The sequence below is a fragment of the Hippocampus guttulatus genome, chromosome 4 (assembly GCF_054856545.1).
Source record: "Hippocampus guttulatus isolate MCC_2025c chromosome 4, RoL_Hgut_1.0, whole genome shotgun sequence".
NCBI classification, from domain to species: domain Eukaryota; kingdom Metazoa; phylum Chordata; class Actinopteri; order Syngnathiformes; family Syngnathidae; genus Hippocampus; species Hippocampus guttulatus.
The window spans coordinates 19,387,173-19,403,073 of record NC_141264.1 but is presented as its reverse complement, the minus strand read 5'-3'; the positions used below and the strand labels follow the sequence as shown (position 1 = coordinate 19,403,073).

General features: G+C 42.9%; 1 long non-coding RNA gene across 1 annotated transcript in view; it reads right to left on the bottom strand.

Annotated features, from left to right (window-relative positions):
- LOC147206455 (uncharacterized) overlaps positions 1–15,901 on the bottom strand; it is a 74,061-nt gene that overhangs the window by 28,481 nt on the left and 29,679 nt on the right. The gene's annotated exons all lie outside the window — the stretch shown is intronic.

Below are 15,901 nucleotides of genomic sequence, written 5' to 3'. Positions count from 1 at the left end.
GTTTATCATCATGCGGCTGCCTAGATGGGTCTGTTCCGCATCATTGGCGTCTCTTGCTTAGTTAGATTGTGAAGGTCAGAGTTCTCAAGCCGTTTATGGCTGTTTAACTTTGGAGAATTATCACATGGGCGCCGCTTGGCTGATATACTGCACTGCCCCAACCCACCTCAGCATTGTTCATTCCAAAGCCATTATTTGGACCCAGAGGACAGAAGGGGATGGCCTCACAATGTGATATTTGCACGGACGGACCCAATTTCTATTGCAAAGTCAAACCCATGTCTCGAAATCCCCCGTCCCCCCCCCTTTTTTTTTTCAATTTACACCGCGATAGGGCAAATTTTAAATTGTTCATATTTTTCACTCCATTATTAAAAGTGATGGAATTGGCCAGCAGTACACACATGCACAAAGAGAGACGTCAGTATGTGGAGGAGGGGAGGGGCTGCGTTTTTGAACGAGTGCCCTGAGCAATATTGAAGGGGAAGGCGGGCGTGTTCTTTGCTCAAGGGCACGGCAGTAGTACTTGGGAGGCAAACTGGCGACTCTCCAGCAAACAGTCCCAATTTCCATATTTTGGTTTGAAGCAGCCCCCTCCCGCCAGCCCCCACTCGAAGCCAAAATACCGCCACGAGTTATTCTGAAATATTGATCAAGATATGCCAAACAGTCGACACAGTTAACTTGGTTTGACTTCTGACATTTCAAGTGTTAGTATTATTGAAGTATGTAGATAATGGGAGGAATGCTTTTAAAATGTGTTGTTGTTTTTTTTGCCTTGTGACGCTCCCTCGTGTAATGTTCATTGTGAGCAGTCGTGTTTGTTGTGATTCACGCAAATCGAACTTGTTTTTTGCTTTTTTTTGTTTTGTTATTTCTGCATAGTGTATTCGCCCCTAATCATGGGCTAATAAAATAGCTTGGGATTTCGAACAAATCGCTTTTCGAACAGCCTTCTCGAACAGATTATGGTCGAAAACCGAGGTATGACTGTCTGTGTACAGTATGTAATTTTTTTTTTTCAGTGCTATTTTCAAATGGAAAACCATCTGGCACAAATCATGACGTTAAAAAGACAAGCCATTATTGTGCAGTAGAAAAGGACCATTAGTTACCCTATACCTAAAAGGTCCTTTTCCGGTAGGGGATATTACTTCTCTGGACCTTTCCAAAAATAAAACTTAGCCCAAACACAAGCTTCATTGGTGTGTGTGTGTGCGTGGGGGGGGGGGGGGGGTGTTTGAATTCTCCCATTTGGTCGTAAAACTATTTGGTGTTAATTGCATTTCTGCATTTGAAAACTTTGCACACGTAATTAGCCCTTCCGAAGTCAATGGATTTGTGCACGGTAGCGCATAGCCTCCATCAGGCAATTAGCATAAGAAAGGATTTGAAAGTTCTCCACTCGAAAGCTGGAGGGGAGAAGGCTTCTCCCTGAAACGGCAAGGTGACATTTTCTTTCTAACTGTTGGCTGTTAATTGATGCTCCGCTGATTAAAGCACATTTTATGGAGAAGACCGCGGGGGCTACGTTTGCAGGCATGGATTGCAGCAGAGTTACGAGGCCGCATCTTCCTCTGGGTTGCATCAGAGAGCCACGTTCTTGCGGCAAAGCAAACTGCAAGAAAAAAAAAAAAAAAAGTTGGCGAGGACAAAAGCTGCGGCAGACTCGAGGCCCGTTTGGGAGTCCGAATACTCATTTGAATGGCAGTTTAAGAACTCATATTTGAACTGCGGCGCTAACGAAATGAGCGCGTGTGCTGTACTACACAGGCGACATGTGAATTATGGCATTAAATCTTTTGTGAACAATCCATATCATTAATCACGACACAGTATTTGTTTGAGCAAAGCAGACTCATAATTCAAACGCGCCTGCTGATTTATTTATGGGAGTGTGCAATTGATAAAGTGCCAGGAAGGAGCAATCTTTTAAAGCACCTCACACACACAAAAAAACCTCTTTGTCAGAATAACCAACACAATCTGCATAATTTGCATTACTTACTTAGAAGTGTGCATCCCGGCCTTAAAGTAAAGACGTTTGTTTTATCCTGTTTGTGCCTATTAGCAACACATTAATTAATCCGCCATCCAAATCCTCATTAAGCCACCAGCTATATCTGAAGACCGTGTTCTTCTTGTTTCCCAGAATACAAAAGGAAGAACGGCGGAAGCGCTGTTGTTTCCACAACATCATTGTGCCACTACACCCACACACACGCCCGGACCTTTTTTTTTTTTTCATTTGAATGCATTCAAAAGCCATTCAAGTTTGATTTCAACTTTAGTCTAATTTATTGATCTGCCACTAGGGGGCGAGGAGTTCCTCCCAGGGCTCACCGTGCCAGCAATAATATGCAGCCATAAAGTACTGATGAGGTGGCTCAGTGAATATTTATGAAGGGCCTTGCATTGGATTCGCTCTCAGCCGTCTTCATTCCAAACGCTCTCAGTGGGCTTTATAGCCCATGTATAACGACACATCCCAGAGCACCAATCATATAATTACTGACGTCTCCAACTTGAGTGTTCAATTCAACGCCGTTTCCCTCCGCCTTTTTTCCGATCCTCGATCCATCAATGGTGTGAAAGAGCCCGGCTCCTCCATTTAATATTGTTTGTTTTGTTGTTTGTCAACACAACAGAAGGAGATGTGCTTTTCTAAAGCTCAGTGTTAAAGAGGAACCCCCCCCCACCCCCCGAGAAGAATACACACAGCGTTGCCATGGAGCCAATTGATGTGCAAATGTTTTCATTTAAATATTTTTAAGAGGATCAACTCAGATTACGCCAAAGTTTGACAGAGATAATTCGATGGCTTGTGTAGCAGCTTTGTTTGGGGAGACCATCATTCAAGGCACGTCGGACCACCTTCACAAGCCACATAGACTTTTTAATGAAGTTTACTTTGAGAAATAGGCCGCGGCTTGCGCTTCGCCGCCATAAGGAAGGAGATCATCTTATTGGCGAGGGCCGGTTTCAAAATGTAAGTCCCGCGAGGCTCGCTGAACATGCATTGGCGGTTTCTTGCGAGAAGAAAAAGTTTGAGTTAACACGCTCGCTAATTCCGTCAAAAAAAAAGGGGTTAAAAAAAAAATGCCAACAAGCCACAATGGTGGCATCCAGCGGATATATTTGCTCTTTTTCCTGCATTATAGATAAATGCACCATGGAGACCCCCCAGTATTCGGGACAAGTGAGAGGGGCTTAAATATTTATGCCTAAGCCTCTGGAGCCCCACTATTAGTCGTAAAATGTTTTACTTTCTGGGCCTGTCACTCTGCTCGGGCTGCCATTAAGAGCGACGCTGGCAGGGACCTCCGGGTCAAACATTTGAGGCGACAAAAGAGCCGGCTGAAATCGCTCCGTGAGACCCAAATTACTTCTGTGTCATTGGTGGACAATATTTTCTCCCCACAGCATTCCTCTGTCTGTTAACGCCGTGACCCCCGTCCCGTGCATATGGAAAGATTGTTTGTCTACAACACTGGGCTATGGAGATGAGGAGAAGTTCATGGACAATGTTCCCGGCGCTGTTGGACCCCCCGCTGGGGGCGAAGCTCCCCTCCCTCCGTTTTGTTGGGCTTTGTGGAAAAAGTTGATAAAAACAGCTTGTAAATGGAGATGTGCGGTTGAAAATGAACAAGTTGGGGTGGAGCAGTGACGCGGCAAATCCAAATATACAAGACCTCAAAGAAAAGTGGCAATGGCAAAGGGAGAAGAGACACTGCGTCATCTGCGCGAAAAAGAAGGAGACGTGCAAAACAGCATTTCACCAAAGAACGAGTCATCCAAACCGTTGCCAGAAATGAGGTTAACATTTCAGTCTGCTGGTTATAATCTCATTTTGCTTGTTCGCAGGCTTACACAAAATCAGCAACAACTTTGCAAAAACATTTTTGGTTGCATTTCAGAACAGTTGCAAAACGTATGCTCGGACCTGCAAAAAGAACCGAAGCCAAAGAAACACTTTACGCTAACTGCTTACTGTTTTCAAATTGTATCCAAAGGCGTCGCTCAAATACCGAATATGAATGAAAATGAGTGTGAATAAAAAGAATGTGAGTCAAGCAAAACAGTGGCGCAGTTACTTCCAAAACTTCTTTATATGTCTGTGTTGTCATGCTCACAAAAGGAAAAAAAACAAAAAAACATGATGATGCTTTTTAGTGTCAGGTCAACTAATGTCCCAAAATTGAAGCGCTAGGTCAGGGGAGGCCAACCCGCGGCTCGCGAGCCGCATGCGGCTCTCTGGCTGGTTCAATGCGGCTTTCAAACGACAATTGTCGAAAATGCCTCGGCGATGGCGCTGCCATTCAAACAACGGTGCTTAATACACAGAACGTACTACGTCAGCCTATCATCAAACCCGTTACTTGATTGACATAGAGGGCAACCAATCAGATGACTGAATCACCGCTCATGCACAGACAACGGTGCTAAGTGCTAAGCTAGTCAGCGACCATGAATGAATCCATTTAAATTTTGCCCGAAGAATGTTTTTTTTTTTACCCCCCCCTAATAAGATCTGGCCGTTTCATTATTCATGGATATTGATCCAATGACATGCTCTTCCAGGCAGCGATATGTAAAAGAGGGCCGTAGTAAGTCACTCAGCCGGACAGTGCTGCGGTTCACCATGATTGTTTTTCCCATGACATACTCGTGCAGGCCCCACGGCGTAACCCAAAATTCAACAGTTGAAGCCTCACATTCAGAGAGCTAAAGAGTTACATTGCAAACACCATCAGAAAGACTCGGAAAGAAATGGCCAGGCAGGGGGAGCTTTGAAATCCCCTCTCAACCCTGAGTGGGTGGTCCTCTTTTTTTTTTTTTTTTAACCGGGGGTAACCGTGCAGTCGCCAAGCATTCGCACTGAGGTTTTGGAGGAGGACCGACTCTCCAGAACGCAACATTCAGCATCCCGGGGCCATACATCCACACAGAATGAGATTCATGCTACACTGACTTTATTTAAGCCAGCAGTCCTGGCAGTGGCAGCGCTAAATGACAAGCCAGTCCTGGGCTCGCCTTTCTCTGGATTAAAGGATGATTCAGAAGAGCTTGACAGAAAAGACCCGAAGAAAGAATTCATTCAGGGAGAAAGAAGTCTATCCGAAAAAGTAACTGAGACTCGCCAAAGTGTTTTGAACACAGTGTGAACATGTTGGCATTGACAGAGAAAGACACCATCGCCACTCCCGCCCCGACTCCCCTCCCTTCCCCACCTTTAGTTCGTACACAGCTTTTCCCAATTCAAGAGGTTTCACATATTTAAAAGAAAAAAATATATATATATTTTTTTCTTTTAACTCATTCAATACCAGCTAATTCTGGACCCAGTCTGAAAAGACGTTTAAAAACGTCTTTGGGAGTGAATGAGTTAAATATGTGAAACCTATCTAAAAATATATATGTATACATATACATATATATTCCTCATTCAACAAATAGAGAAGAGTAGCGGCAAGGGTCAAAACACAACCAGTAATTGTACATTTACGTTGATGTTGGAAATGACAACAATGTCAAGCATGCGCTACATTTGAAAAGTGGGGCGTCATTAGTGTCATGGCCTCTATTTGAGCAAGCACCCAGGACCTGGGAATGCAAATTCCGCCTCCGAGCCAAGCTCGGGAACTGTTTAAGTTGGCCCCACATGTCATACATTTCAATGATTTCAAAGAGACCCCCCAATTAAAAGCTACAAACATGCCTTTGGAATGCCAACTAACACAATTAAAAGTGCTTTGCGAGTGCATTAGAGGAATGAGTTGTGAATTAGGACTTTGAATACACAAGGCTGTGTTCACTGGTGAAGCCTTTCACTCATTTAAGGAGCGGAGGTGAAAAAAAAAGGCTTTTTGAAGTCAGCCAGTCCTCTTTTCTTTCTCCAAGAGCAAAAGAAGATTGAGTCGGCCTAATCTGCTCCTTGTACATTTGAATGTCCTCTGCAAAGAGCTCATCCTGGTTGCTTGATAAAGGCCCAGGTGCAAAGACAGTGGCCGTGCCTAACTTTGTCTCCGTGGGGGCTGTAAATCATGCGTGGGGCGTGGTGGGAGACCAGCCTTTGAAGATACAAGCCTGCTTTCCCCGCTGATTTGTGGCCATGAGGGCAAGCCCCTTCCAAGCGCGGCTCGTCAGCAAGAGTGGGCGTAGCGGGAGGTGGCCTCATAACTCGCCGATATGCTGGAGGACCCTCCATCACGCCGCACGGCGCACACTCCGCGCAAAGAGGAGCGGGACGACTGACGGTCTGGGGTCAAGTGGGGAGAAAAACTTGTTGACATGGCTCCCCGTTTGGTGGCAGTGGAAATGTCAATAAAGCTGTTCAACCGACTGTCGTGGGGAAAATACATTTGGCCTGCGAGGAAGGCATTTAATAAAAAGTGCAAAATTTCTCACTGGCTATGATGTTATACGATGGCGGGTGCTGGAAATCTACTAAAAGCGCCGTATCATAAATTCACCACGTACAAAACTAATGATGAGTTTTTATTTGTATTTATTCATGAATGTGTTTATTTGTGTGGTTGTAGTTTGCAGTGGTTCAGGAAGATGTGGCTCATATTTGGGTATTAAGCCTCATGGGAAGAACAAAGTGCTTACGAAAATACTCTATGATATCGTATGCAATTGTACAATTTTAAAAATTGCAATAACTAATATATTAACAATTAGACTTTGCGCAGACCTGATCAGCTGGATCGGCAGATATTTTGCATGACATGATCGATTGCAATGTCGTAATTTGCAGAGCGATCACTGATGGCAATGAGCAAAATAAGACATCACGGCAAACACAATCACCTTGACTCCAACAATTTTGACATTCGATGAATCGTTTCAAGAAACTAACTTAACCCTTTCAAGCACCCTGTAACCTGATGACGTGATAAGATGTACGCTGTAGTAATCGCTGTCACTGAAAGGATTCAATTTCCCACATCCTCACAATGAAGAGTAAGTATTCTCAAATTTCTGGAAAAATAATCAGCAACTTAATTATGAAAACATTCTTTAGCTGCAGCCCTAATTGGATCACATCAGATTCGGAAGAACCGATTTGCTCCTTTGTCATGAAATAAATCTTGAAAAGCAATTTCAATCACATGGTGTGACAACAACCCAACGTCCGAACGATCAGAGTTTTCCTTTTCACTTGTCTTCTGCGGTGCAATCTAATGACGTCGAAGAAAGGAAATTAGCCGACCATTGCGTGCTCCCTTTGACAAACAAAGTCAATAAAGGTCGCCCAACGCTGGGCCGAAGCAACGCCCTAGCCGTGAAGCTCAGAGCGACACGCAAGCCCGCATAGGCCTGTTTGTTATTTAGATCCTTATTTACACTTGTTGTCAGCAACAAGCTGGAAGCACAGCAGTGCCTTCTTCCAAGGGCCGGACAACAATGAGCTTTAGGGAACAGCCCAGCGAGGCATTTAGCCCGGGCCCTGCCCCGTCTCGAGGAGAGCGAGGAGAGGAGGTTAACTGCCGTGTGCAATCAGGCTCGCCTCCCCACTCAAATATCTACAACGGCCGGCGATTTCATTTCAGGCACGCAAATTTGCACACCTTCGAGTTGTTGTTGCGTTGCTTTACAAGCAAAAAAAAAAAAGAAAAGTTTCATGATTTCCACTTTGCAGGTCACAGGCAGAGAAGGTTGGGTGCACCGAATTGAGATGATTCTTAAAGTTCTGCTTGTGGCTCTTACATTGCGTTTCATCATTCTGTACTAACGAATTTAATGACCCCAAAAAAGTAGAAAGGAGTGACTGCTTTTTCAATGCCTCATCACAAAAACAGCCACACAGTTACATCAAATTCAGTTTGTTTGTTTTTTAAATTGGGGGCTTTCTGGAACCAGTTCCTCTTTTGCAGACCTATGCTTGTCATTTGTGTGTTTTTCAAGAATCAAAGACAGTACTTTAACATCCACCATCCATTTTCTGATCCGCTTATCCTCACAAGGGTTGCGGGGGGTGCTGGAGCCTATCCCAGCCGTCTTCGGGCAGTAGGCGGGGGACACCCTGAACTGGTTGCCAGTCCATCGCAGGGCACACTGAGACGAACAAGCATCCTCTCTCACAATCATGCCTAAGGACAATTTAGAGTTTTCCATTAACCTGCCACGCATGTTTTTGGTATGTGGGAGGAAACCGGAGTACCTGGGGAAAACCCACGCACGGGGAGAACATGCAAAGTCCACACAGGAAGGCCGGAGCAGGAATTGAACCCCACACCTCTGCACTGTGAGCCCGACATGCTAACCAGTCACTCACCGGGCCGCCCGGTACTTTCACAACTGACACGATATTTCTTCAGTCACAAAGAAGCCCCACTTCCTCAGTGTGTTCTCATCGCAATCGCGATTAGCAACAAGTGCGGTGTGATGTTGAGCCGCACAAAAATAACATTTGAAATTCGGTGTTATCTGAAGGCTGTGCGGCTGTATGCACCCATTGTAGCTTTTTTTTTTTTTTTTTTTGTCGGGTTACTTCCTGAGAGGACACTCAGCATGTACGGAGGTATCAGCAGCTGCATACTACGTGCCTCTGATCCGGGCAGCTATTGACTTCCTGAGATTTGAATTAATTACTTGCTTCACAAGAGAAACCGGATTGCTGAGGGAACCCCCCCACCCCTCTCCTAAGAAGTCCCCTCATTCTTAGGAAACTGCCCCATGGACTTGCAGATGGTTTCACTGAGATGTGCTTTCCCATAGAGAACAATTACACCAGGGATTGTGGCACTGGTGTAAACCTGGAGCGCACGGTCTCCATTCTGAACACCTCAAAATAGCCATAGGGGAGGTTTGTGACTTAACATAAATTAGACCACCAGGGAACGGACCCATCTGAAGTGGCGGAAGGGCGATATAGCAGATAAACGCACTGTGCTCACACCTTTTGCAGCGTACAAGAAATAGAGACTTATAATGGAATTACCTGTTCATTGAAACCACCGTCTGGTTCATGTAAATTGTCGCTTTCTGATTTTAAAAAAAAGGATCTCCATTCTAATTTTTGTCCACGTTCTTTTGCAGTCAATGTAATGTAATGCATGTTTTATAAAACTATGTTTTGAACAAGCATCTCTCCGTTTAGCATCAGATGTGATGCACCCTGTAACCTGAAAACACGATGATCAGCAGTCCACTGTAGTAACCGCTGTCCCTGAAAGGGTTAAACAAAATACAATGATTTCACAGCACACTGAAGGGAAAAAAATGGATGGAGGTAAAGCGTGACAAGACCCGCAGCACATAAAAGCCAAGAGCCAATCATCATTACTTTGCTTTAATAAGTCAAAGTATGACAACTTTGGATGATTAAGCACATTTTTGAGCAGATGATTGACAAAAAAATGAAATGTATGAGTCTGACTGATTTATTTAGATAAAATTCAAGAGGCTAAATAGGTTTTGCTTCTGATTGTTATAAGCTGAGAGAATCATAAATTACACATAAGGATCTGTTTACCGTCGTAATCCATTATCATGTTGACACACACACACAACGTGTCCGCGCTCAGACAAGGACAATTCGGACAAGACTGCTTCAACATTTCAAAACATTCAGCGCACAACATAGAGCAATGGTTCCGGTCAGAGATTTCTCTGAGAATGGACCACTTTGCTTGAAGTTTGTTTGTATTTCTCCTGAAATGTGATTTAGACGGTTGCGATCAGGCAGTTTAATGTTGCTGTTTTGGAGGTACCTTTACATTATTCAGAAACTGAAAACACAAGTCATTGAACACGGTTTCAGCCTGGAGGTTTTTGTAAATAACGGTGTTATACAAACCTAATCTAAATGTAAAAAAAAAAAAAAAATGAATTGAATGTTCACTGTTGGTTTGTGTAAGTATGTCACATGCATAAACACAAAATAAAGTATGCTCGCAGTTTCCTGAACGCAACATACTGAAAGCTGCTCTGCCATTGGCTATTACCCTGAGCATTATCCTGGCATCCCATTGGCTAAGAGGGACTTCTACCGTGTCTATGTGTGTAGATAGATAAATAGATAGATATGTGTCTGTGCAGCATCCTCGTCATTCGCCATGACGCGTTCCGATAGTTTTACGTAAATGTGAATCACCCAGAAAAAGTGATATTTACCTTGGACATTTTCGAAGGATTGTTAAAAGCCGACAAAAAAAAAAAAACTTGTATCATTTCTTTTCAAAAGGCCAGGCAAAAACTTCTTCACTCCTGAGAGAGAACATGAACTAAAGAGGGCAAAAATTAAATGACCATCATTTTTATTCTGTACTCTTTTCATTGTTTATTACATTATGCGTTGTGCATAATGTAATAAATGACAGTTGTTGTCATTTATTGTGCAACAATCTAATTGTAACATGTAATGTATTTGTTACATATTTTGATGCTTTAGAAAACATTTATGTCTACATTTTGGGGGGCCTTGGAACGGATTAGGGCATTTACATTGAAACCGCATCTCTACTTACAAAATTTTCTAATTAACACATTTCTTCAAGAACCAATTAATTTCGTAAGTAGAGGTACGACTGTATTTGCAAGCCCCTCATCGCCAACCGCATGCCCGCATTGTAAAATACAGCGCTGTCACCTCAGATGCATGGAAACAAACAATTTGACAATTTTGCGATCTCTACGAGAAACGTAATTGTTTTCTTATTCTTGCCAAGTCCTTTGAGAGAAAGAAAGCCACAATTAGAGTCATTAACCTTTTCGTGCACAAATAATGATAACATGTAACCCGATAACCCGATAAACTGTCCGCTGTAGTAGCCGCTGTCCCTGAAAGAGTTAATCAAGTGTCAAAACAATTACAGTTGACACTCTGCCGGCCTAGCGTAGCCCGAAAAGGATTACGCTGCCTTGCCGTGGCGTTTGCATTGCGCTTGCTTTCAATTGGCCCCGAGTCTTGTGTTAGTGCCAGCAGTCCTGGTTCGTCCTGGTTAAGAGCACACTTGAGCTATGATGAAGGATCCAAGAACGCAGAGTTTACCGGTGGCTGCTAATTAACCCCACATTGTGCTCACTAACAAAGGGACAAAGGAACAAAGTGGAATTTCAATGCAAGAGATAATCACAATCACAATGAGCGCAGCGCTTGGATCGGGCACTTAATGGGGATTTTTCACACCAGCCACGACAACATGAGATTGGATCAAAGACAGATGAAGTTGCATTAACAAAACAATGTCGCCTTGTTATGCAATAACAAACAGCCATCTGGGCCACCTCCCGGCGAAGGCTTCGAGGTGTATGGCGCCAAGAGGCAAGAGAAACTTCGACAAGATGTTATCAGACAGTAGGAAAGGAGCTGAAATCCCTTCTTACACAAAAAAAAAATCAGGAAATGGACTCTGATCTGGGCTGATGATAGCCACCTCTTCTTCTGTGCCACTGGCTGAGCAGCAATTACGGCTAAACATCCTATCCAGCATAGCGCCCGCCCGCCCGGCCCCCTTTGAGGACGCCCTGACCCAGCAAGTTACCCAGAGGGCTGAAACGGGAGCCGTCAAAACTCACACCTTGTTGCTCCAGCTCCTGCCCCGCGGGGCTATCGCCGCCTAACTCCCGCTAATCAGCTCCTACGTATCTCTGCAAGTAACTGGCCTCGAGTGGATGAAGGCCCCTTTCTCACCTCTGCTCCTCAGCACACCTTTGAAGTCGAGCGCAAGTGTTAGTTTACGGCAGGAGTGGCTATGATAAGATCCGAAGGAGTGGTGAAGAATTAGCTTCTTGTCACGGGTTTGAAAGGGGAAACAGCGGGCTGATAAAATCCACAGAATCTGTTACAGTTGTAACACGTCACAGCTAAGGCACTTGAGAAGGAAAAACACCGTTGTGGCAAATCTGTTAAGTACCTTCATTTACGCCGCTTGTTTGTCTCGACTAGCTTCCCACACTCAGATTGTGAACAAACAGGCATTTGGTCAGACGGCAGTGCCAACAGCAAAGCACGCCTTTTACAACCTCAAATTACGTCTGTTAACCGAACCGGGGCGCTCCGATGCCGTTCGCGGCGCTAAATAAGGAAACAGCAGAAGACTTGTGAGAGATGCATTAGATGTAAGAGCTGCAGGTTGTCAAGACTGGAGCCTGAACTTTGATTGATGCCATTCTGTTGGTTCTGTCTCACCTTGTCTCGACCTGCCCGACACGCAGAGGAGCCAATAACAGGAGACGTACCAAAAAAAAAAAAAACTGCACATGAACTCAAAACGGGCAGGGCAGTGCGGCTGGCTCTGTGAACTTGTCATATATCACTCAAGTGAAACTGGTAAATGGTGACCCCGGTTAGGGGTTTTCTAAACGCCAACTTTTTTGACTCCACGAAAAGGACACCAAGAATTTTTATGACAATGTCAAGATTTTTATGAGGTTAAAGTTTGATTGAACTGCCTATGGCTGAGACTCGCACAAGGTCTGCAATGCAAGACTACTTAAGAACAGGTTATACTGTTATACCTTACAGGCATCGGAAGTTCTCAAGAGACTTTAATGTAATGTACTCTTAAAAAAATAAAATAAAAATTAAAAAAAGGGGAATTTCTCGATTGTGAGACAAATAAAGGTTTTTCTTTTCTTATCTTATTTGTTGACGAGTATTTCTGTCAAGAGATATTTAACACATCAGAAGCTTGAAATAGTCATCCAAATGAGCATCATAATTTCGGCCGTAAATCCACTTAAATTGTCCATATATTGTATCACGGTGCCGGTTTGTTGGAAAACAAAGTCTAGAAAGGTCGCTTTAATTCAGCATTGACAATTCTGACATGAACAGCAGTTGTAAATAAGACGGCTACGGATTTGTTGTAGTTGACGTCTTTGATATATTTTCAGTTGTCCTTGGTCATGCATGCAATCTGCACATCTGTTTATCTGCACAGTGGAAGGTAAGATTTTTTTTTGTCCTCAAATTGTGTTGAAAATCACTACTTGCTTATTTGGACATTGAACGTGTTCTAGAGATTCATAAAAAAACATTTTTGAGACAGACACAAGTGTTCACTCAGAGTATTCACCGATATTGAATTTTGGATAACTTGAACACTTCATAAATATAACATTTCATTGAACACAATGCCAAAGTTTAACGCTAACTACCGACGAGGACGACATACTCAATGTCAAATTTTCTTTGCCTTAAGTATTGGTAACTGGTATGGTATCGGCAGCATCCATGAGTACCCAATACCTAAAGATAAGGCCAGTATCGTGCCCATATGGATCGGTCCACGCAAATCACTATTAAAATATGAAATAAATTATATAAAGTTTAAATTGACAAGATAGGCGGTAAGTAAAAAATGTGATGTTACCTGAAGTAGACAAGCCAAAAAAAATGCATTATTATAATTTACACATATTGAAGATGATTTTGTTTTCGCTCATTTTATCTGGCTGGCATTTTCCAAAATTAACATTTTCAGGTGCCTAAAACTCTGAAAGAATAGAAGAAAGTGTTTTTAGGGTGAAGTAGTTTACACAATAAATTCTTAGAATCATACAAGTGTGTGAAAAGGATTGATGTAAACATTCGAAATGCTTGATTATAAATTGTACAAAATTGTATCCCATTGGGTTTCATCCCATAAGGATTTCCGATAACTGCCTCAGCTCAAATGTTAAATGCCGTTTAAAAAAATACTGAAAATTTGTCCACACCACAAAAATTGTACAGTCACATATCATTTTTGATGATCTTCAATACTATTAGAAGCACACCGAATTTGAACCAAATCAAACCGTGACTTGTGTTCTGCACACACGAAAAGAAATGGAGTGTAGAATGGCCACCATTTTGAGGAAGAGTGCACCATATAATTGCGGAACATGCAGGATACCAAACACTTTGACACTCCGGTTTCTATAAATTAGTCGAGTGCGAACATAAAATAGCTCTTAACTTTTTGTCAAGATTCCAACTCTTATAAGAACATGTACTCATGTAGAAATCATGAGAATATGCACCATGTCAGAATCTCTGATGATGTCCACTGTCTGCTGCCGCCGTGGAGTTTTGCCACCCCGCTGACATAATTTGTTTCACAGTCACCAGCCAGCAGCATGAATCAGATGTTGACACTCTAATTTCATGCACACACGGGTGTTTGGCTGAGCCAGCCCACGAAAGCTTGCGCCCTGCCCTGCCTCTCCTCCCAGCTACCCGCTTCACCTGCCCTTTGCCCTCCCCTCACTGCCATGTAATGTATTTAGTCTGGGAACACTGACGGTGATGATAACAGATCCTTCTTGGGTCATTTTGATGTTGTCAGATTCAATAAAAAGCTGACACAACACAGCATAGGGGTTCGCCAGCGCACATTCCGCAGCGTAGTCGTCAATGCAAGCATAGATGCAAAGTGGGTGTTCCATTCTATCTATCAAAACAGGGCATGAACGACTATCTGTTTACAATACTCATCCAAGAGAAAATATTTGGTTAACTTTTGTCGTTTAAAAAAAAAAAAGCTTTGCGAGAAATTAAAACAGCCAGCAGTCATGTTTGAAAATGTCAAATTCCTGACCAAACTTGACACATTTGCAGAGGATAATAGTTTGGTGTCCATTTGTGATTCGTTTTGCCTTTTTCCTTAAAGGGTCAGCACTGACAGCCTCCTGCGGGGGGGAAACGGGGCGAGCTATACCTGCCGCTGTTTGCGGATGTCCTCATTCCGTCAAGCATCGAGCGTGAACTGTTTTTCAACTCCGGTGACCAGCAAGTAAACATATTGGAGGAGTGGGGGGGGGGGGGGGGGGCGGCGTGAAACCCAGTACGTCCCCTTCATTACATATCTGACAGTTTTCCTTTTGGTGTGAGCATAAATCCACAAGATAAACCCATAAACAAATAAATTGTTTGAGAGAGCCAGACAACGGGCAGGTTTTACGAAACACTCGCATCCTCTTGACAAATAGCCAAACAATAAACACACAGTAAATAACAACAGCCCCGTCTGTATCAGTTCCCCTCGTACTTGAGGTTAAGTTGAGTTTATTGCAGAGGCCACCACCCGCATGCATTAAGCTAATCATAAATTATACATGCTAATTACCTTGGGCCTCCACTTTAATGAATTATTTTAATTAAACTACAACGCTGGCGTTTTTTTTTTTTTTTTGCGTGCTGTCTATATTTCATCCCACGCTGGAGATGACCTTCGTCGTTGTCTTCGAACATTGTGGAGCAACAAGGACAATGCCAACAACACCGGCGGGGGAATTATCAAATTAAAAGTTACATCAGGAGTTGACTTTTGCTTTTTCACAGAATTCATAACACGAGAAAAAGGAAATATAGGTCAAAGCATTGTTGCTACCGATGTGCCTATTTATTAATTTGGATCTCAGTAATTCCACTGATACTTAAAGCCTTTTTTTTCCTCCTTCACACCTGTTTCTTCCCAATTTGCATCCCTGAAATATATTTTTCCCTTATGCTGTATTTTCATTCAGAGATGATTTTGTCTCAAATGCCAAAACTTTGAAAAAATAGCGTCAATTATATATATATATATAAACACACGTGCGCGCACACACACACACACACGCACGCACGCGCGCGGCCGCGTGAGCTTTCACAAATTGGCACGGTTGCATTTTACCAGCCTGTAAAATACCACATTATTTTTGCTAAATATATGGTAGTAAAAGTCGAGATTCATTTTTTTAAATTCTAATTAATATACACAAACCCTGCTTTGACTATTAAAAAAATGGTGATGCTAAAAACAAACATTTTGTTTGTTTTCTGTCTATAGATAATGAGGGGGCATTGCATTTCAATTGATTCCTAATTGTTTTGGGGTGTTTTAGGTATTTGGCTTATTCAGTAAAAAACTAAAAGCTTGTTATGTGTTGTCCCGGTTCCAACATTAGCAATCAATCAGGACTT